The sequence below is a fragment of the Pongo abelii genome, chromosome 14 (assembly GCF_028885655.2).
Source record: "Pongo abelii isolate AG06213 chromosome 14, NHGRI_mPonAbe1-v2.0_pri, whole genome shotgun sequence".
NCBI classification, from domain to species: domain Eukaryota; kingdom Metazoa; phylum Chordata; class Mammalia; order Primates; family Hominidae; genus Pongo; species Pongo abelii.
The window spans coordinates 57903371-57926260 of NC_071999.2; the positions used below are offsets into that span (position 1 = coordinate 57903371).

The 22890-nt window shown below is 40.2% G+C and overlaps 1 protein-coding gene across 2 annotated transcripts in view; it reads left to right on the forward strand.

Annotated features, from left to right (window-relative positions):
* OLFM4 (olfactomedin 4) overlaps positions 1-22890 on the forward strand; it is a 147355-nt gene that overhangs the window by 63972 nt on the left and 60493 nt on the right. The window lies entirely within an intron of this gene.

The following is a 22890-nucleotide window of genomic DNA, read 5'->3' on the forward strand; positions in this document are numbered from 1 at the left end:
ATCTCCTTCATATCATCCCTTCCTTCTTTCCCTAGCTTCTCCCCCTGATTGAAGCCAGGATAGTGGCTATTGTTTATGTCTTTATTTATATCTTTATTTTTTTTGAGACAGGGTCTCATTCTGTTGGCCAGGCTGGAATGCAGTGGTACAATCATGGTTCTCTGTAGCCTTGACCTCCTGTGTTCAAGCGATTATCCCATCTTAGCCTCCCTAGTAGCTGGGATCATGGGTGTATGACACCATACCCAGCTAATTAATTTTTTTTTTTTTTTTTTTTTTTTTTTTTAGACACAAGGTCTCGCTACGTTGCCCAGGTTGGTCTTGAATTCCTGGGCTCAAGTGATCTCCCTGCTTTGGCCACCTATGTCAGTGTGGCCTTGGAGACAACCATGCAAGCTTATTTTAAGAAAACCTGCTACATGAAAAATGGAATTTATAAAACCAGGAAATGAGGGCATGGCCACTCTTTTGACAAAAGGATTCCTTCCGGGTTCCTGTAAACCATGAACTTTCCTGAGAGTAATTTTGGTGTTTTTCAATTTGCTCACTGTTCTTTTTAGGTGCTTCTCTATGGAGTGACCAAGGACGCTCTTAGGTGGCACAGAAGGACACTTGGATTGGAAAAGTTTGGGGAACATTAACACAGCCAGGAGGCCTGTAATCCAGGGTGGCTGGTTTGGAAGAGCCACTGAGGACATTCTGCAAATTAGACATCTCTCTTTTATCTACCCCTTGCCCTCATTAATTTTCCCCAATGCATTGTTTTCCCAGGATTGCAATGAAATGTACCTTGTTCATGATTTGTCTAGTCATAATTAGAGTCTTCCTTTCTCTTGTTAGACAGTAATGCCAATAATGACTACAAACATTTTGTCTGCTTTTAGAAAGGCACGGAGCCAAAATCATTATATCTGTGAGTTGATGTCAGATTTATAATGCAGAGATGCAAGCTTCACACTCCATATGTATGCCAAATTTTTATTAAGCCTTTGGAAGGTTTAAACTGTGCATTAAGAAGATATCCTGTGTTTTTTTTTTTCCTGATGATTTTTTTTGGTCTTATTTATTTGTACGGAAAAGCCAGAGCTTTCTGTTTACCATGACTCATTTTTAGAGGAGGTGAGTGGGAGGAAAGAGAGATTCAGGGAAGAGGAGTGGTAATGTGAAAAGTGAAGAGGAAAGATGGGTAGGGAAGGGTCTAGGGAGTATTGTAAAGGGAGAGGAGGGAAAGCTTAAGGGAGGAAGGAGGAGAGACTTAGGAACAAAGACAAGAGGTGGTGTGGATGTGTGTATGAGTGTGGTGTGTGTGTGTAGGGAAAATAGAGCGTTTAGAAAGAAACAGAGAAAACAGAGGGAAAAGTTAACTCGATTGACTTGTTTTGGCCAGTTATCTTCACCTGTGCTCATACTCAGATATGCCAAAGAATAGTTTAAAAATAGACTGAATTTATCACATGTGGCTGAGCAGATTTCTCCCAAGGGAGTGTTTTCCTGGGCCCAAATTGTAGGATCCCAACCATTTTGCACTGCAGAAGAGGTAATTTACTTCACACAAGTGAGCACTTGGCTTCCCAGGAGAGTATTTCTTTCTTTCTGGCTCATGACAGAATGGGGTTCAATATTCCCAGCCTTGTTGGTGGGAATTACAAACCCGTAAACCAAGGAAGGGAGATAATGAATGGATCTTGATATTACTTGGATGCGAGAAAGACAGCACAATCTTTTCTAGACTCTTGACTTGGGCACCCTAGCCCACCCCCACATGACAGCTCAAAAAATTTTTAGGAAATTGTACATGAAAGCCACACATTTATTTTTTCAGCATTGGCAACGATGGTTATTTAAGTGTTTAATCAGCCAGTGTTCACCCCAAAGTGCAGAATTCTCAATTCCCTCCCAAAGCACTGGGAAAATAGGTTTGGAGTGTGATGAGCTGCCTGCTGCTGGCTCCCCTGTTTTCTGGCATCAAGGTTTCTCAATAGTGGACTCAACAGTTGCATTGTCTTTTTTTCTTTTCTTTTCGAGACAGAGTCTCACTCTGTCACCAGGCTGGAGGCACGATCTCGGCTTACTGCAACCTCCACCTCCTGGCTTCAAGTGATTCTCGTGCCTCAGCCTCCCTAGTAGCTGACACTACAGGTACATGCCACCACGCCCAGCTAATTTTTGTATTTTTTGTAGAGACGGGGTTTCACCATGTTGGCCAGGATGGTCTCAATCTCCTGACCTCGTGATCGGCCCTCCTCGGTCTCTCAAAGTGCTGAGATTACAGGCATGAGCCACTGCGCCCGGCCAACAGTTGCATTTTTCACCTGGTTTGCTATCAGAAAACCAGGCAGCAGATAATTGTATTTCATGAGTCGATGGGAAAGGTACTCAGTTCCAGCCAAGGTTGAGAGGCTGATAATGTTCAACCAGGAGAAATGGTTTGTGTGAGAGAATTCATTTCCAGGTGCTCATTTTTACTGGAGGAAAGAATCTCAGTTGGATTTCTTTGTATTCTTCTCCAACATGCAACCAGAAAATTCAGAATCCTTATCCACTCTGGGGACCCTTGCTGAATTGGTGTGAGTACAAGACTTCCCAGAAAACTAGAGGCTCTGGCTTTTAGGAGGATTCTCAACTTTCGTGGATCTCCTCAAACCTACTGGGAAAGAAAATAAAAGTACGTGCCTGCAAATATCCTCCTCGATGGGCAGCAAATGTGCTGGGACCATGCCACCTGGTTGTATTGGACAAGGAAATGAATGTCACTCTCCAGTCACACACAGGGCTGCTCCTGCCTCTGTCTGGAGCCAAATCAAGATGCTTCCCCAGAAGTGCGCCAACTGCCCCATGTGTGCCGGGCTTAGCCATCTACCATGTATAAATATCCAACATTCATCCCTCCATATTACAGATCGGCATTGTGGTCTATAATTATCTGCCCCCCAGGATGACTCTGCAGTTTTCTGGAATTCCTGTTTTGATCATTTTCCAAAGGAATTTGAGGAAGAGAGAAAGGGGAGACCTAGACTCCCCTCCTTGCTCTAGAAAAAAATGCACCAAGACAGGGTGAGAATGAAGGCAAACCTGTGAAGCCTGCGAATCTGTGAATGCTGTTCCACCAACTTGGAACACGCTTCTCTCTCCTATCAGCACCCGTTTACCTCAATTTTATTCATTTGTCAAGACTCATTAAGTCTCATCTGCTTCATGAAGACTTTCCCATCTATGTGTTCTCTCCCTCCCCTAGTCTCCTATGGTACCTACAATCTGTACCAGAATCTAATGTGAATACAGACCATGTCTTGTATTTCTTCTCTCCTCCCTGCCTCCTTCCTGTGCCCCACACAGTGCTGGTCCATAATAAGCTTCAAGCAGTGTTTGTTGACTGACAGATTAAGATGAGCTCATTCTCCTTTCTGTAGCAGGAAACTGGAGCCATAGAAATCATATTGCATGTCTCATGTGCAAGACTATCCCAGTGGATTCCTGGGTCTGGACTTTCATTACAGGGCAATCTTAAGGGTAAAAGAATCTTCCCCTGTCCCCATCCCTCTTTTATTCTCTCTACTATTATTTTATATAGACCAGGTCAAGATAAAATGATGGTGATATGGGAAGGGCAGGGCCCCAGGCAGGGGGAAGTTCACCAAAAGTGAAGCTTGAGACAGTGTGTGGGGTCCAACTTGTTGAGCTTCCTGATGGTGGGGAGTGTGTGAATGTGTCTTGGGATCAGGCTTTTCAGAGGTTACTCTTCAGTCCTCCCAGAGACATCTAAACAAATAATGTGATTACAATGAGAACCTGAATTGAACACCAGGAGGACAAAGAGCAGGGGCAGCCACTCCGCTATTAAGATTAGTGATGGTGGGCTGGTCATGGAAAGATTCACAGGGGAGGAGACCTTTAAACTGGGTTGCAAGACTGTGTCAGAGTCATGGTCCTTTAGCCTCATCAGTAGGAAGGGCTCCTAAAAGTCCTACAGAGGGATGCCCTGGTTCCAGGGCCCTGGATAGTGGCACACATGGGTACCTGTAGCACAAGTGCTCTCTCCTGGGCTGTCACAGACAGCTTGGAGAGAGGTGGTGGGGTGCTCTGGTGATTTTGCCATCCTGTTCCCCAGGTACACAGAGCTGCCTCAGAAAGAGTCTTCCAGCTGCCTTGCCTGGGGACAAGGATGGCCAAGGCTGGCTGCTGGTGTTGCAGTGAGTCTCACAGCTTTCTCTAATGGTGGGGAAACAGACATTTGCTCTGGAGATTGAGCTCAAACTGGAAGTGGTGGGGACCAAAGGCTCAATCTCAGAGCACTCTTGTCAGGGATGTCTGTCAGAGTGAAGATCCAAGTAGGCCACCCCTCTCTGGGAGTCGTCAAGTCACTGATCATCAAGCCCATGAGTGGGGAATAGCTTAGTGCTGAGAGGCAGTGGCAGCGTGATAAGAACCGTGCACATCACCATTAATTTAAACAACTAGAACGTGGCTTCTGTTTGGATGCTTGCCAAGCCTAGTGTTTTTCAATGCCACTGCCAGCATTTGCTGGGAACCTGTTTGCTTTGGCAGCTCTGGGTAACAGTTTGGCCCCAGAAAGCTTTGTTTAAAATGAAATGATCTGAATTGAAACCAAGGAGAGGTGCTTTGCTGTGGTGCAATCACAAGCTGCCTTCTGTCTTTGGACACTGTTGAGTGAAAAAGCACCAGAAAAGAGCTCAGGAGTCACAATTGTGATGCTGCGGGCTGCAATGGAGGCCCCATGGGGCCTGCAGTGGGACTGCAGGATGTGCTGGAAACATCGCTGTACAATTTTTCTCTATGGTGTGGCATTCTGAGCAGGTTGAAGGTTGATTATTACTGACCCATCCAACCATTCACTTGAAAATATTTATTGAACATTTCAGATGTGCAAGGCAGGTCTACAAATGTAGCTTATGTTCCCCAGGGTTCATAGTCCAATCATAACCACTGATACCTGAGCAGTGGATTGAATGACTAGTGTGGATCTGATTGCTAAATAATGAATTTAGCGATTTGGTCATTCAGTCAATCATTCTTCCATTTACGTGATTTAACCTACATTCATTACGTGATTTCTGATTGCCAAGGAAGTGTGCTGACTTTTTTTTTTTTGGCACTCAACTTTTCATGGAGGTGGCAGATGCATCCCTATGGAAACAGTGCGATATCAGTGAAGACACCCCGCGAATGCCTGGAGGGCTCACGGCAGTCAACTTGGCTGTTAGGGTTGGTGGCAGGCAGCTGGGTCATGGAGGCTTCACAAGAGCAGGAGGCATTAGAGTTGGGCCTTGAGAGAGGAGAATTGTCAGAAAAAGAAGAGAAGAGGGCGTGAAAGCCACAGGGAAGGTGATCTAGGGCAGAGGCCCTAGCATGGCAAAGGCACAGAGAAGCGATGATGCTGGGCACATGGTATGGCCAGAGTCGATCTGGGCAGGTGGTGCAATGAGCTAGCCCTTATTTCTTGAGGCTCTGTCTGTAAATGCTGAATTAGTATGCTGCTGAAATGAAATCTTAGAAGATTCAAAATTCTACAATCTGACTTTGAACTGAAGCACTAAAAATGTAGGCAAGACACAGCCAAACATTCAAAATGCAAATTCGCCTTCATGTTTCAAACTGGAAGCCTAAATTAATGTTGTTTGTTTTTCTAAATCCTCTACTTGTTATTGAGAAAAGCCTCCAAATTTCCTGGAAAGGTGATCATAGTAAGAATGTCACGGATATACTTTAAAAACATCTGCTTCATTCTTCATTTAGTTCTGAGGGTGAAAGCAGTTTGCCTATAGGCAAGGAATTGGGGATGAAGGAAATGTTTTTATTGGCTGGGTCACCAAGCCTGCTAATTCCAATTCTGAGAAGAGGATTTTTAATGAGAGCTATTGCTATTTTGGATTTCTAGAAGGTAAAATTTCAGAGACAATCTGTATGTTTTAACAAATTATGCTATTATGGACAAAGCTAGAATTGCTTCTAATCATTTCACAAGGGACATTTTAAAAGTTGCAGACAATTTTGCTATTTTGTCAGTGTGGGAAGGACCCATTTAAACTTTCCAGCTGTATTAATTTTTAATTTAAATTTAATGAAATTAATTCAAATTAAGAAGGTGACCATTATCAATTTTGTTTCCTATTAGTTTCTTAATGCTTTGGCAAATTGCATTCTAAACTTCTCCTTCAATGAGCTGGATACATATTCATGGGTTTCCTAAGAAAAGATGAATTTGATCTTGATATGCTAATCCCATAGCCATGGCAGCAATCAAGGAGCAGCTAGGGAGAGAAGTGCATTCTGGTATTAATTATGAATCAGGCATTAAGAACTGGTAAATAATTAAAGCTTCATGTGTCACAACACAAGTTAAGGATCAGTGTGTTTTTCCATTACCAAATGCATTTTTGGGGCTACTTCTAGTCCCATTTCGATACTGCTTGAACATAAAATGAAATGTAGATAGGTAACTCTCATTTGTAGTAAACTCATAGTACAAATTTTTAACTTATTGAACTGCTGGTATAGAAATAAATTTCATTTCAGAAGCAGAGGCCCAATCTGGGAGATTTTGGGTCATTAACCTTCCCCACTACTCCTGAATTTTTTTCAGTCTTTGGAGAGCCTGTGTAGAATAATCATGTATTGGGCAGGAGGTTGAAGTAGATGTTCCTGAGGGTTTTGCTACTCAAAGTGTGGTCCACAGACCAGCAGCATCTACATTACCTGGGAGCCAGTTAAAAATGCAGAGTCTCAGGCCCATCCAGACCCACTGAATCAGAATCCACATTTAAGCAAGTTTTTCAGATGATTTGTTTGTTCAGTGAAGTTTGAGAAGCTCTGCTAAGGTAACTTTCCTTTTGGGAAACTGGTGACTTTCCAACTTCCTGTATTTCTTCTTCTACACTGGAAAGGAGACCAAGTTCTACTTTGTCCCTCCCAGTATTCTAAATGACCACAGCTGTCCCCATCAGACTGTGAGGGGTTGGATACCACTGAAGCCCATCTGAATGCCTCCAGGATGCTAGGAGCACTGGTCTTGGATTTGAATCCTGGATCTGATCTTTATGATCTTAAGCAAGTTACCAATCTCTTGGAGGCTCAGCTCCAGTGAAAGTAGCACTGCCTGTCTCAGAGGGCTGCAGTGAGGGGTAAATGAAACAACATATATAGGAAATGATGCCTGTTAGCACTCTGCAAACGGCAGCCCTGATAGTGATTATGGTGATGATGATGATGATGGCACTGAGGAAAAAGTAACTTCTAAAAGAATGAATTGACAACCAGGAAAGAGATGATTAGCTCATTGGACAATGAAAATAAGCTTTAAAACTAATTATAGGCTACTGCAGTGGCTCATACCTGTAATCCTAGCACTTCGGGAGGTTGAGGTGAAGGATTGTTTGAGGCCAGGAGTTTGAGACCAGCCTGGGCAACATAACAAGACCTCATTTCTACAAAAAATAAATATTAAAAAAATTAGCTGGGCATGGTGGTACACACCTGCAGTCCCAGCTACTCAGGAGGCTGAAGTGGGAGGATCACTTGAGCCCAGGAGTTCAAGGCTGCAGTGAACTATGATAGCACCACTGCATTCCAGCCTGGGCAACAGAGTGAGATCCTGCCTCAAAAAACAAACAAAAAAAGTAATCATAGACTCTGCATCATGATGGTCTCTGCCTGACAGAATGAATGAAAGTTTAAAGGAGAGGTTTTTTTTTGGCATGGGTTTTGGAAGAAGAGGAGTAGTATTCTCAGAGAGTGAAACTTGCCCAGAAAAACAGAAGAGAGTTTAAAGGGAAACCCCATTGCTATCTCTTTTTTGACCTTTTCACTCTGTTTTTACTTTCTTCATATCACAATGCTGTACCAGTTCTACCAAGTACACATTTGTCCCTTCATGAAGATATCGCACTCTCCTCTGGAGGAAAAAATAAGTACCATTTTTGCTTTTTCTGAAGTTTAAATTAATGAGGAAGGACAAGTGAATGTTTGAAGTACCAAAGTCTAAAACCTCAATTTAAAAATTTCAACTTTACGAAGTTTACTTACAATGATTGTTCTCAGTGACTCCTATAGTCCTATCATGCCCCCAAACACAGTGACTGCCCATCATGGAATTCAGCTTCTCTCTTATTTTCACCCTATAGAATCCCCTTTCTTCGGTTCCCCTCAGCTACTCCTGTTCCCAAGAAGTATGAAAATGATATTTATTATAATAATAAATATTGGCCTCTTCAAAGATAGAACGAGCTGTTTGTAGGACGGGGTTAAGGGACCAGATGCCAAGGAATGTTTTCATTGTCTTTTCAAAATGCTGAGGGAAAAGGAGAATGAGCAGGCTTTGGTATTACCCATTAGCCGCTGCAGGTCACAAGGTCACGGGGCTCTGGCCCTGCAGGAACATAAGAATACCGAATACGAAGGACTCCTTCCTTATTCTATATAAGGCACACCGTGGAATTACCCAGTATGGCCATGAATTGCCACTTTATTTTCAAAGCCATGAAAGACAAGAAAAGCCAAATATTAAAAAAAATCCTCATCTTAAATCTTTTCAATTTTTAATTCTGTAAATATAGGGGTCAGGACAAGAGGCCTTACTTTCAAAACATACCTGATGTCAGGTTGCATCATTGTGTAATATTTAGCAAGCAATATTTCTCTCATCTGGGAGGTAAAGGATTTTTACCAGCTCTACTCACAAAGCAATTTATGGTCACATGCTGAAATTTATTAGAATTAGGTCTTCAACTTTCCATTTACATCTTGGGCACTGAGTTTGATTGGGTGTTGATTGGGTGTTGATTGGTTCTGAGGCTTTGCACTTGGTTCCAAAATTGGTGGCTTGCAGAATCTATGAGGTGGGAAGAAGGATGACAGGATGAGGGGAGTTGCTAAGGTCTGACCTCAGAAATTTCCTCAACTGGAATTAATTTGTCCCTTCTGTCTTCTGGAGCACTGTGTACCTCACTTTAGGCACATGTCAGGCATGCCTAGTACTGTGTATTGTCCTCATTTGGGGACCTGCAGCTCAGCAATGTGGCAAAGTTGTTAAGGACTTGGTCTTGGAAGCCAACTACCTGTGCTTTTATCCTGCCTCTGCCACCAATTATCTGTGGAAGCCTAGGCAAGATATTCTCTGCTTCAGTCCCCTTATTTGCAAAATGTAGATGGTAGTAGTACCTTCCTTATAGGGTCATAGTGAAAATTCAGTGGTTGAGTTAATACATGCAATGCAATTGAAACAGTGCCTGGCGTATAGTAATTGGTGTGTTTGCTTGCTATTTCTCATCCCAGCTGCCTGACCCTGAGCTCAGGGAAAGAATTCATCTTTATATTTTCATAGTGCCAGGTGTAGTGCCATTCTGTAGTTCACATTTACTCATTCCACAAATATTTAATACATGCCTACAGTGGGCCAGGCACTGACTGACAGACATGATTGCGATGAAATGTATGGCTTTGCTGGAGAGATTGGCAAGTATTACAATACTTCTAATTGGGGAAGTGTGGGATGCAATGGAGTATGTATCGGGGGTGCTTCTCTTGAACCTATGGGGGGCAGGCTAAGTTTCCTGGAGGGAAGCGATGCATCAGCAAGGTCTCAGATGAGCAGGTAAAGGGCACAGAGAGTTTTGTGTGAAGAGAAGTGCCTGTCGAGAAGGTGTCCTATGGATAACTCAAATGAGTGAGGGAATGAAAATAAACTTTGGTCAGCTTTTGAGAAGATGAGGGAATCCTAACGTCCTCTTAAATTGTTTTGGTTGAATGAGGAATGCCTAGGTACTCCTGATGGTCATGTTTTAATTTCCTGAATAAGGATGAATGATGGAAGGGGGCTGCCTAGAAGACCTCTTGGAGCAAAGGGCTTTGTGCTGATATCAGGACTTGGACACATCCATGTGCTTTCTGAAGCACTTTGCTTCCTTAATTGTTTTCTTATACAGTAGTTTCTTTTTATGCTCGGGGAATATGTTCCAAGACCCCCAGTGGATGCCTGAGACTGTGAGTAGTACCAAAGCTATAAATACTATATTTTTTCAATCTGATAACCATGACAGCTACTAAGTGACTAATGGGCAGGTAGTGTATACAGCATAGAAATACTGGACAAAGGGATGATTCATGTTCCAGGCTGGATGGAGCGAGATGGCATAAGATTTCATCACGAGACTCAGAATAGCGTGCAAGGTAAAACTTATGCATTGTTTATTTCTGGAATTTTCCATTTAATATTTTCAGACTGCGGTTGACTATGGGTAGCTGCAACTTTGGAAAGCAAAACTGTAGAGAAGAAGGGACTGCTGTACATATGTTTTATTGCCCTCTCATTCGGAATGTTGCAATGTCTCTAGCAACTTACCCTGATGGTATTGGCAGGCATTTTGACTGCAGATGAGTAAAAAGTTTATTGCAAAGAAAACATAGATCAAGCTTCCTTCCTTGCCTGCCCAGAACCTAACATTTTGAAACTCTGCCATCTTTGAAGGGGGATTTGTTCCTATGTGGGTTGCTGTGGCAGCCCTTTCATTCCCTCTTTGAAGGGGGTTTTGTTCCTATCTGAGTTGCTGTGGCCGCCTCTCCACTCCCAAAGAGACTCATCCTTATCCTTTTCTATCTTCCTCACCATGTATCCATAAGATGAAGCTGACTTTTGAACTGGAAGACAGTGGGTTTAACTTAAAATAAGATTGGTTAGTCATTTAAAAGCTACAGAGACTGAGAGGCAAAACTTTCCAAACTCTTATTAGGTCTCCTCATTGGGAAGATTTGGCATTGGGCAGAGGTGAGCCTCTGCCTCCCTTTCCTTCGATAAGAATGGAAGTAGCCCTTGTAAACACATAGCACCTTTCTCTGAAGATAAATCCCTGACTGAGTTGGAAGCCTGGCTGCTTTCCCTGCCCCTTCATAGCAGGGTCCCTTTGACTCTCAGTAACCTTTTCAGCATTTCACTCAACATGATCAATAGCTTTTCATTAATGCTGCTGGGCCCAGAGGAAGCAGAATAGATGAGAGAAGGCAAGTGGATTGATAAGTATCTTAGAATCACCCAAAGGTAGAATCCAAGAGAGAGATTCACTCTAAATGCATACCTTTCCTCAAGACAGGTGAGACTGCATTGCTCTCTGGAGGGGGCTGAATTGGCCATCCGCATCTTAAGAATGAACCTATCTTTGCTTTCCTTTCCATGAAGAAGGAAATGTCCTTAGGACAAATCTCTCCTAGGATAACTTTCCAGAACAATTGGACATATCCAGTGATTTTACCAAAAAGCCTATGTTTTTGTTTTTCTGGTGAGTTTATCATTCTGCAAAATGTGGGAGCTAGAATTGGATTATATGGTAATTTCTTATGAGAAGACAGCAGCAAAATTAGGTAAGTGGCAGGGTTTATGTGCCAGCCTCTTTGCCATGTCAGCTTGTGTGTTTCACATTTGAACAATGTCCTCAGAATTGTCTAGCTTATGTGCAGAGTGGTCACACAGTTAGGGAAATACAACAGAGCAGCCACTCTTAGAGCCTTGGGGCTGAGAAAATCCCACCAGATAGAAAAGCAACTGGAGAGTGGAATCCCATGGCTCTCAGTGAAAATGGAAATGGTCACATTTTATTTCTGTAGCTGGGGACCCATATGGGCTGACTTCTAGAGCAGGGTTTTCAAACAGCATTTTATGGACCCACCCTTCCTTTCTTGTAGTCCCCATTGTATCTCCCTAATAAAACCATGATCACCTATTGTTGCTTATTTATTTATTGATATGCTGCAGCTTATAAGATTATATAGCCCTTGCATTGTAATAGTCTCTCCTAAAATAGCATTCATTTAAAAATGATCAAAGTATAGTTGATCCTTGAACAACATGGGTTGGAGCTGCCTGGGTTCACTTACATGTGAATTTTCTCCCTGCTCTGCCACCTCCAAGGCAGCAAGAACAATTATTTCTCTTCCTCCTCAGGTTATTCAATGGGAAGATGATGAGGATGGAGATCTTTGTGATGATTCACTTTCACTTAATGAACAGTAAATATATTTTCCTATTCCTTGTGATTTTCTTATGAAAATGTTAATTTTCTTTTCTACAGCTTACTTTATTGTAAGACTACAGTATATGATACATATAACATATAAAATATGTGTTAATTAACTATTTATGTTATCAGTAAGGTGTCTGGTCAATGGTAGGCTATTAACAATTAAATGTTGGGGAGTCAAAAGTTATAAACAGTGAATTTTTGATTGTCCAGGTTATCGATGCTCCTAACTCCCATATTATTCAAGGTTCAACTGTAATAGATGAATATCATAAAAAACATCAGACACTGCAAAGTGTACAAGGCAGTGGGAGCTGCCCCACTCACAATCATCTCTCAGTCCCACCTCACAGAGGCAACCACTTTGAAATTTTTTTTTTTTTTGGACACAGAGTCTCGCTCTATTGCCCAGACTGGAGTGCAGTGGCATGGTCTCAACTCCTTTGCAGCCTCTTCCCCCTGGGTTCAAGCAATTCTCCTGCCTTAGCCTCTCGAGTAGCTGGGATTACAGGTCCCTCCCTGCCCCCCTGCGCCACACCCAGCTAATTTTTGTATTTTTAGTAGAGATGGGGTTTCACCATGTTGGCCAGGCTGGTCTTGAACTCCTGACCTCAAGTGATCCACCTGCCTTGGCCTCCCAAAGTGCTGGGATTATAGGCATGAGCCACTGTGCCCGGCCTGAAATTTTTCTAGCTGTTTCTGTGTATGATTATTATTATTTATTGGTCTACCAACTTTAGAAATTATTTATTCTCTTTCTACTGTGATCATTTACCACTTATACTCTACTCCCCAATCCTTCTCTCTCCATCCTTTGAAAAGAGCTTTTTTCATGTTATAGTAATGAAGTGATTACATTATTTTAAGTATCTGAATATCTTATACTTCAGAATCAAGTAGAGTATCATGATTACGTTTTCTTTCTTCAACAGCTGTTTTTTCCTCACGTTTCCAATTGGCTTTGTTTTTTTCTGTGTACTGTTTGCTCTTAACACATTCTATATTATTCCAAATCTTTAAGGATATATCAAGCCCAGAAATCCCCTAATTCCTTCCTCATTCTTGTCTTCCGTGTGACTTCTTTCTTTGTTGACTAATTCACCACGTAACAGCAAGATCCTTGAGGGGAGCACTTTATCTATTCATCTGTATGTATCTCTTGTCTGTCACCTTGTCTGGCACATACTGGACATTCATTAAATATTTGATGAATGCATGAATGACTATACTTCTGTGGAGTGTTGAACAAATGAATTTAGGCTTTATGTTCTTGAGTAAAATTACTTTCAGATGTTAAGTATGATAATACAAAATCTACTGTATTAGTCTGTTCTCACACTGCTAATAAAGAGATACCCAAGGGTGAGTAATTTATAAAAGAAAGATATTTGATGGACTCACAGTTCCACATGACTGGGGATGCCTCATAATCATGGCAGAAGGCAAAGGAGGAGCAAAGGCATGTCCTACATGGTGGCAGGCAAGACAGCGTATGTAGGGGAACTGCCTTTTATAAACCATCAGATCTCATGAGACTTATTCACTATCATGAGAACAGCAAGGGAAAACCTGCCCCCATGATTCAATTACCTTCCACCAGGTCCCTCCCATGACATATGGGAATTATGGGGGCTAGAATTTAAGATGAGATTTGGGTGGGAACACAGCCAAACCATATCATCCACCAATTTTAAATGCACCAATTTTTTGCCATTATTTTTACATTTTATTCTTGAGTTCACCATGTAAATATTCATATATTCCCAAGTATACCCTGAATTGAAACTGTAAAGTACATAGTCAGATATTGTCCATAACATAAAAATATTAGTTATAATCACTGAAGTCTAGATAAGAAATAGCTGTCATTTGTTCAATAGTTTAACATGTTATTTACTCACTTAACTACTGTACACTTATTTATTATTATTGTCTTATATTTCTCCTTGGTGTGATTACTGATTATAAACCATGTGCAATTTCTATTATAGTGTCTTTGCATTATTTGGCCCTTTTGCCTGTAATTTTCTTTCCACCATCTCTCATTGCCCCCTCTCCGCAATATACATACCTAGATCATGCCTACTTTTCCTTCATAGTTTGGCTCAGTCATCCCTGACTAGGCCATTTCTCTTTATTTTATGCTCTCACAATCCCATGTGGTGCTTATCTCAATCATCTTCACTGTGATCCGAGTGATTCTTTGATCAATGACTGTCTCCCTCACTAGACTGCAAGCTTCCTAAGTGTGGGACCCTGTCTGGTTTTGCCTTCTGTTTCATCTCCAGCATTCTGCATCAAACATGGCACAAAGTTAGTGTTCAATTTTACTATGGAAAACCTTCCTCTATGATTTGATTTTTCTTGAATAAGTGTTCTATGACTTTGAATTTCTGGCAAATTTCTTTCTGAACGTGTTTGTCAAAAGTTGACTTCTGGGCTGGGTGAAGGACAAGGAGGGGAGAGTAAGATTGAGAAATCCATATTCGTGAGTTTTTTGAGAGATCCAGGTTATTTTATTAGTTTCTTAAAAAGATTAGTGTTTTCCAAAGTGGAGGTGCTTTCCATTGGATGTGGAAAAAAATGACAACTTTTATTTATAATGAGTTTATTTTAAACAAACACTTAATCTGTCATCATGAGTATTCAAATCTGTCTACACGAGTGTATTTTCTAGATAACTAACACTTATTCCATTTAGCAAAAAAAGTTTCCTATGTATTATTTTAAACAAAATATTTCCAGTACACCCACAGACCTATTTGCCTTCTTTGAAAGAATACACTGGCCTTAACCCATTTCCAGGTGGCTCTGCCATTGACATTAGAGAGTGAAATGTACTTATGATTGTTTTTTATCAGGGTTGTATAATATATTGGTAGATAAATGAGTTAGATGTGAAGACCTTAATTTTTTGTAATGTAAGAAGTCAAATATTGAGTAAATGTTAAAATAACACGTATAAGTGTAGAGTAAAAAGAATAACCATACAAAGAACTTATGTATATTAACAACCCTGTTTTAAAAACTGAATATTTTAATGATCTCTAAAACCCAGAAGTGTTGCTTCCTAATCCTTCTGTTTCCCTTGGCCCTTAGATACAACCATGATTGTAAATATTGTGTTCAGGATTGTCTTGCTTTTCTATGGCTTCAAAATATGTATTTGCAGCATAAATAATATAGTATTTAGTTTTGCATGCTTTTCATTGTTTACAAAAGGAGTCATCCTGTAAGCATTTGGCAACTTACTTTTTTGGGCTCAATATTATGTTCATGAGATTATTCCTTGTAAGTGAATAGGGCTATCATTCATTCAATTTCACTGATGTATAACATCCTATTCTGAGACTACCCCACATTTATTTGTCTGTCCTTGTGGGTTGTTTCTAGGTTTTGCTCTTACAAATAGTACTGTTATGAACATGCTTTGTACATGTCCCCTGTACAAATGTGCAAGAGTTTATCTTGAGTATGAACCTAGGGTTGGAATTGCCGAGTCATAGGTTATATGCACCCTAGGCTAGAAAAAGCCAAAATGTTCTCTAAAGTAATTGTACAAACTTATGCTCCCAGCAGCAGAGTTTAAACATTTTAGTTGTTCTACATCCTCTCTAGCACTTGATGTTGTCAAACTTTTAATTTTTGTCAATCTGGCATGTATGAAGCAGTATTTCGTTATGGTTTTAATTTGCATTTCCCTAATTACTAATGAGGCTGAGCATTTTCCCCACATATTTATAGGGTATTCAAATTATTGTTTCTGTGAAGTACCTGTTCAAATATTCTGTCCATTTTTGATTGACTTTTGTTGGCCTTTCATTGTGTGTTAATCTGTAGTTCTTTATAATATATTTCATTGAATTTAGGAGAATACTTATTGTAAGAGGTGCTGCTATTTCATTTACACTAAGAAAAAAACGCTAGCAATGTCTCATGATGCAAACTCATTCTTAATATAGTCCAATTAAAAAAAATTTCAACTTTCATAGATTCATGGGTACATGTGCAGGTTTGCTACATGAGTATGTTTTGTGATTCTGGGATTTAGGGTATGTATGATTGATCCTGTCACCGAGGTACTGAGCAGAATACTCATATAGTCAAATTTTAAAATCTTTTTCTCTGTATTTTTTACATATTGTGTTTTAAGAAGTCTTCTCTGCCTTGAGATAATAACAATATTTTTTTCAATATTTTCCTTTCTATGTTTTATGTTTGCCTCCCACATCTAAAATTTTAATTATCTGGAATTGATTTTGGATTATGGTATGAGGAAGCCTCCAGAGTAATATTAATAATTATTCTAGCATTAAAAAGTTCATCCTTTCTCAACTGATCTACAATTATATCTCAGCCTTGAATTAAGTGTCCATATATATATGCATGGGTCTGTTTCTGGGCTTTCAAATCTGTTTCATTGGGATATTTGTTTATTCCAGCACCATTACTATGCAGCTGAATGTTGATTTACCAGAAGCTAAAGAAGCTTAAACCTCAGTACCTCCTCACTTCAGCACCCCTCATTTGCATGAATCCTGAATCTAATATTTATAATTTTGTATTATTTTATGTAGAAGTATGCCCAAGCTACATAAACTTCAGGCCTTATATAATCAGATGCCACCCTTGCATGCAGTCTTAATGATTATAGTTTTATAATATTTTTTCATGTGTGTTACATCAACTACCCCACTCTGTTCTTCTGGAATGTCTTGCCTACTCTTTGGCTTTTGCGTTTCCATATGCATTTTGGAATCCATTTGTCAAGTTCCATAATTAAACTGTGGTAATTTTCAGTAAAATTACATTGCATCTCTGAATCAGTTTGGAAACCATTGACATCTTTGCAATATTGAGTTCTTCAATCCATGAACATGGTGTCTATCCACTTTTTTTTTTTTTAGCTCTTCTTTAATGTTGTTCAATAGAGTTTCATATTTTTTGGAAATATTTAGCATATTTTTATTAGTCTTATTTTTAGTACCTTACATCTTTGGGGGGGTAGCAGAATGAATATCATTTAAAAAATCATGTTTTCCAAATGTCATTGATGGTAGACAGAAATTCAAATGATTTTTGAATACTGATTTTGTATTTAGCAGCTTTGTTTAACTTTGTTATTAATTCTTTTTTTCTTTTTTTTCCTTTTTTTTTGAGACAGAATCTCGCTCTGTCTCCCAGGCTGGAGTGTAGTGGCGCAGTCTCAGCTCACTGCAACCTCCGCCTCCTGGGTTCCAGTGATTCTCCTGCCTCAGTCTCTTGAGTAGCTGGGATTGCAGGCGCCCACCACCATGCCTGGCTAATTTTTGTATTTTTAGTAGAGATGGGGCTTCACTGTGTTGGTCAGGCTGGTCTCGAACTCCTGACCTTGTGATCCACCCTCCTCGGCCTCCAAAAGTGCTGGGATTACAGGCGTAATTTTGTTTTCTTAAGCTGTCCTTGCAGGTTTCAGAATTGAAATTATGCTGCCAACCTTATACATTGAATTAAGGAGTATTTTCTCTTTTGCTCAACTCTGAGGTAGATTTTTGTAAGGTTGAAATTATTTTTTCCTTGAATATTTGGTAGAACTCGCTGGCAAAACCCTCTGTGTTTTCTGCATGGGAGGATTTTAAACTGATGATTCAAGTTTTTTAAAAAAGGTTTTAAGATTATTAAAGTTTTTGATTTCCAGGAGCTTTTCTAGGAATTTGTTCATCTTATCTAAGTTTTCAAATTTATTTGGCTTAAAGTTGTTTATAACATTCTTATTTTTTAAAAAATATCTACTGCGTGTAGTTATATCTTCTTTTTTTATTCCTAAAAATGTGTATTTGTGCCTTGTGTTTTTCTTGTTCAATACTGCTACTACTTTGTCAATATTGTTCTTTCAAAAAATCCAGTTTTTGGTTTTGTTAGTAATCTCGATTGTATTAACTCTCAGTGATGAACTCCCAATTGGCCCAAATCCCATTTCCCGAGCAGTGCTACAATATCCACCCTAGAATATGTCTCCTTATGTATCCGTGTGGGGATGTACACTCTACATTCTACTCAAGAGTAGAATTTCTGGACCACAGGGAATGCATGTGTCTAGTTTGAGTAAGTAGGGCTGATTTATCTCACTTCTCCTTTACCTGCAGTGGTTGAGTGTTTCTGTGTCCCCACATCCCCACCTAACACTCGGATTCATTTACCTTTCCCATTTTGGCGTTTTAATAGGTATAAAGTAATAAGCATTTTTAGAAAAAAAGGTGTGTTCTTGGGTTACCATTTTTGGTACATTTTATCATGTGTGAGTTGCCTTTTTGAAGTGTTCTTCTGTATTATTATTCCCTATTCATATATTTTGCCTGTTTTTTTTTTCCTATTATAGTTTCTGTCTTTTGCTCATTGACTTACAGGTATCTCTTAGATATTCTATTTATTAGTCTTTTTGCCAGCTTTAGACATTGCAAATATCTTCTCCTATTTTATTGGTTAATTATTAAATTTTCCCATGGTTTATTTTGCTGAACAGAAATATTTATGTTTAATGTAATCAAATTAATCAATTCTTTTGTCTAATTGTTTATGCTTCTAAAGTTTTGTTTAAGAAGTCTTTTCCAACACTAGATTACAAAGAAAATCTGTTTTCTACAAGAAACTTTATCTTCTTACCTTTTATATTCATGTCTTTAATTCATCTAGAGTTTATCTCTGTATGTAGTGTTAGGAAAGTATCCAGTTTATTTTCCTCTATATAGCCAGGCAGTTTTTCTAACAGTACTAAACCATCTGTTTTCCCCATTGATTTTTGATGCCACATTTATTGCAAAATAGGTTCCTATGTATCTATGATTCTGTTTCTGAGTTTCTTGAACCCAAACCATATTGTTATTACTGTTTAAAGAGTGTCTTAAGTCTGCTAGGTCAAACACTCTTTCTTAAAGGTCAACTTAACTATGCATAAACATTTACTTCTTCACCTAAATCTTAGGTTACATTTGTTGAGTGTCTCAGAAAATCCAAATGGGATTTTCTCAGAAAATCCAAATGGATTACATTTATTGGTTAATTTGGGGGAAATTGACTTCATCAAAATTAAAAATTTCTATTCAGACTACACATATCTTACAAAATACTCATATTCAGAATATACAAAGACAGAAGGATAATATCACAATGCACTAAAAGGAAATAACAAGCCACCCAGAGGCACAGAGAAGGTGCCCACACCTGCACTGGCCAGCACCCACCCTACATCAATACCACCTCCCGTGCAACAGCACGAACCATCCCCTTCCTCTCAATGCCTGTGGATGTACCAAAGAAGAAGGGAAGCTTGCAAGGCCTCCAGTCTGCTGGGATCTTCAGGCCTCTTTCTTGTTTTCCAATTGTGGGGCAGAGTCTAGGAAAGTTAGGCAAATATGACTTGTTATTTTTAATTTCTTGAAAAAGTCTTGAGGGCTTCCTGGGAGGTATGTTTACCATTTAGAGGTGATGGCTGGTTGGTGCTTATTGTCCTGTGTATTCAATGGATAAGGGGCCTGTGATGCTAACTGTAAATGACTTGGCCCCTTGGTACGGTACTGATATTCTATAAAAAGCCAGCAGCTCAAGTGGCTGTGCCCCTGCCCTCCAACACACTGCCCCGGCTGGTTTTACTTGAGACAAACCTCTTTTACTTTAAAGAAGGTTTTTGTATTGGAACTGAGACTTCTGATAGAGAAATATTTGCTTTATTTGATACGATCTTGGCAAAGAAGTTTCATTTTACCAGTTGCTGGCTAATGTCCTAGCTTGGGAAGAGCAATAATCTCATTAATGAATTATCTCTTAACTTACAAGACAAACTGGACTCATTTGTTTCCTTAAAAAGATGGTGTCATTGATTAAAGATGGTCATTAATGACCACTAATAAATGCATCTGTTCACCATTCAAAGACGTTTGACATTTGCATTTAATGCTAGGAAGCAAAATAGACAGTTCTCTGGATAAACCATATGTCTCCAAGTTATCTTAAGGATGGCCTCACAGTTCTAAATGGTAATAGTAAAAAGTATTTAAATACACCTGAATTGAATACATAGGTAAAGAAATATCCACTTGTAACTCTTAAATTGGGAAGTGATGCTAACTCTTTGCTAAATTATATGCAGAACCTACTGCCAGTGATCATGCTATTGAAGATACAATTCACAAGCATGTTGATATCCAAGATAATGAGTCTGACTATAACAAAGCACTTAACTGAAGCTCCACAGCCAAAATGGAATCTATCATGCCAATTCAGGAACCTAAAACCAAAGTCGAATGCTAATTTTTACAGAAAGGCATCAAAGTTTTCATTTTCTAAAAGTCAACTGAACTGGGTTGGATTGAAACCCAAGCCTATGCATTATTAAAATAATTGAATTGGGCTATCAAAAAAAATCAGACTGAAGTTGAATCAGACTTCCATATGTTCTTGATTATAGATAACAGGTTCCTCCTTTATAAGTTAAATTGGAGTTTTTGAGAGGGAATGGCAGTTGTGCTATCAGACAATGAAATGGTGGGACTCAATGCGATTAGGCTTTGGAGGGAAGGCATAGATGTGCTGAGAATGACAACGTGCTCCCTGGCCCTCCTGTGGTGACCGTGAGTGTCCCTGCTTCCTTTACATGCCATCTATGTGTCCATCTAATAGTCTACAAGATAGTGTTGGCTGAATTCAGGGTTAGTCATTGTAGCCTGGCTGGGACTGACCATGTGGGGGACAAAATCAGCTGGACTGACTGAGTCACAGGTCACTTATATGGGGGCACAGAGCCACATCCTGCCGGTTGTAGTTTTCATGAATGGCCGAGGAAACATTTGCAAATGACATGGCTTCAGAACCCCCACCGGCTGTGCTATCTTTTCCGGGTGAGCCTGATTGCTTTTGGCTCTACCCAGTGCAGTGTTTTCCATCAAATCAGTCTTTCCTCTGCGAGGGTATTTATTATGTGCCATTTTGAAAATAAAAGGGACGTGGAGCAATCATCCAACAAAACCATAAAACATTTTATTATCCGAGACGGTGAGGGGACAGGTTTGACATACAACGCTGGGAGCGGCGATGGCCGAACAATGTGCTACTAAAGCGTGATTTAATGAGGCTTGGAGGATTTAGTTCAGTCAGAAAAGTTCCACTCTGTCTTGGGCAGAGGAGAAGCTGAGCTGGTGTGGTCAGTTGACCTAGTGGCCTCTCACCAGGTAGGCCCCCGCCGGCAGCCCCTGTTGGTTCGGATCCCAGACACAATTGTCAGGGAGACTTGAGTGCTGGAAACCTCTGACTGATTTAGTGGACCCCAAACATGGCACAGCTTCCCTGTTGCTTCTGTTTTATAAGGCCAGCAGTTAATTCAACAAAAGCCTGAATTCATTTCCCTCTATATCCATCGACTGTCAGCTAAGAGCTGGTGGCCGTCAACTTCATTAAAAAAAAAAATCCCATTTCACTGGAATGAGGGCCTTTGCCCTCTGACACATGGCAGCATGCTCTCTCGGGCAATGCTTTTTGTTTCTCACTTTTCCAGGAGAAAAACTCATTAGCAGATAGTGGCTGATCATCAAGTCATTGCATGTAATCATACACATCATTCTGATCCAGCTGAACTAAATCCACCAGTTATACTTCATTATTGTGTTGGCAGAACCTCAGCCTTTGAGTTATGAGCTAAGACATTCATGAACAAGTTCAAGCATCCTTTTGTTATCTTCTTCATTGAGGTAGATGTGTTTATTGAATATTTATCTAGTAACTATGGCATGCTTGGTTCCATGGGGAGTGAATGGGGTGTGGAAGAGTTGAAAGCCCTGGTTACTGTCCTGCAGGGGCTGATGATCTAGAAGGTGAGATAGAACACACATAAAGAGATAGGTAACGTTGCACTGTTACATAACCTACAGGCTTTGGGGGAGATGGCCTTGGCCTAAGATAATATGGTAGTTATCAAGTGACACTGTGTCACAGAAACTTTTATAAAGATAAAGGTTTAGGTTCCCCATACCAGAGACCTTGACTCAACTGATCTGTGGCAAGACCTGGGCAGCAGTACTTGGAAAAATCACCCTAGGTGATTCCAGTGTGTGGCTAAAGCTGAGAACCACTCATCTGGGAGAGAGATGGCTTGGTTTTTGGTTTGTTTTGCTTTTTAAAATTTAGGTTCTACTCTGGATTTTCTCCCTCTCCAGGTAAATAGGTGCTTCCTTGTATACATCTCAATTATTGCCTCATTGTCTCTCTATAACAATCTCTTTACAAATCTATTCATCCAGCAAGCCTGGGAGCCTCTCTGAGGGAAAGGACACAGAGTTCTAATCACCCTTTTATTCTCAGAACTTGGCACAAAGAAGATGCCCCATGAATGTTTGTTGAATGAAGGAGTGAAGAATGGGCTGGTTGACCTTGAACATGATACATAAACTCTCTCTACTTAGGAGCTTTTGTTTCCTGGTTCATAAAGACAAAGGGAGGGAGAGATTTTGCTCTCTCTCCTTTACCTTATAAACATTCTGCACAGCTATATCAGAGGTAGATGCCTTCCCCTGATGATTTTGAAGCCCTTTTAGAATAAAGGAGCAATGCAAATTCTGGGCATTCTCATGGATAATTGACCCTGCAGTAGTACTTTTGTTCTCCCATTTTGTATTGAGACACAGGTGAATTTTGATGAGCTTGTAGAAGTACTGCTGCTGGTACAATGGTCTACTAATGTCATCTAAATGAGATGGCTGACTTTTAAAATATTTGTAATATAGCTAGGGCCCAGAATGTGAGAAGGAAATAGTAGCCCAAGAGGGTAGTCACAAGGCCCCAGTAATGACCCAGGGGTGGGGGCTGGGGGCTGGTGGTCTCCCCGAAGTCCTACTGTCTC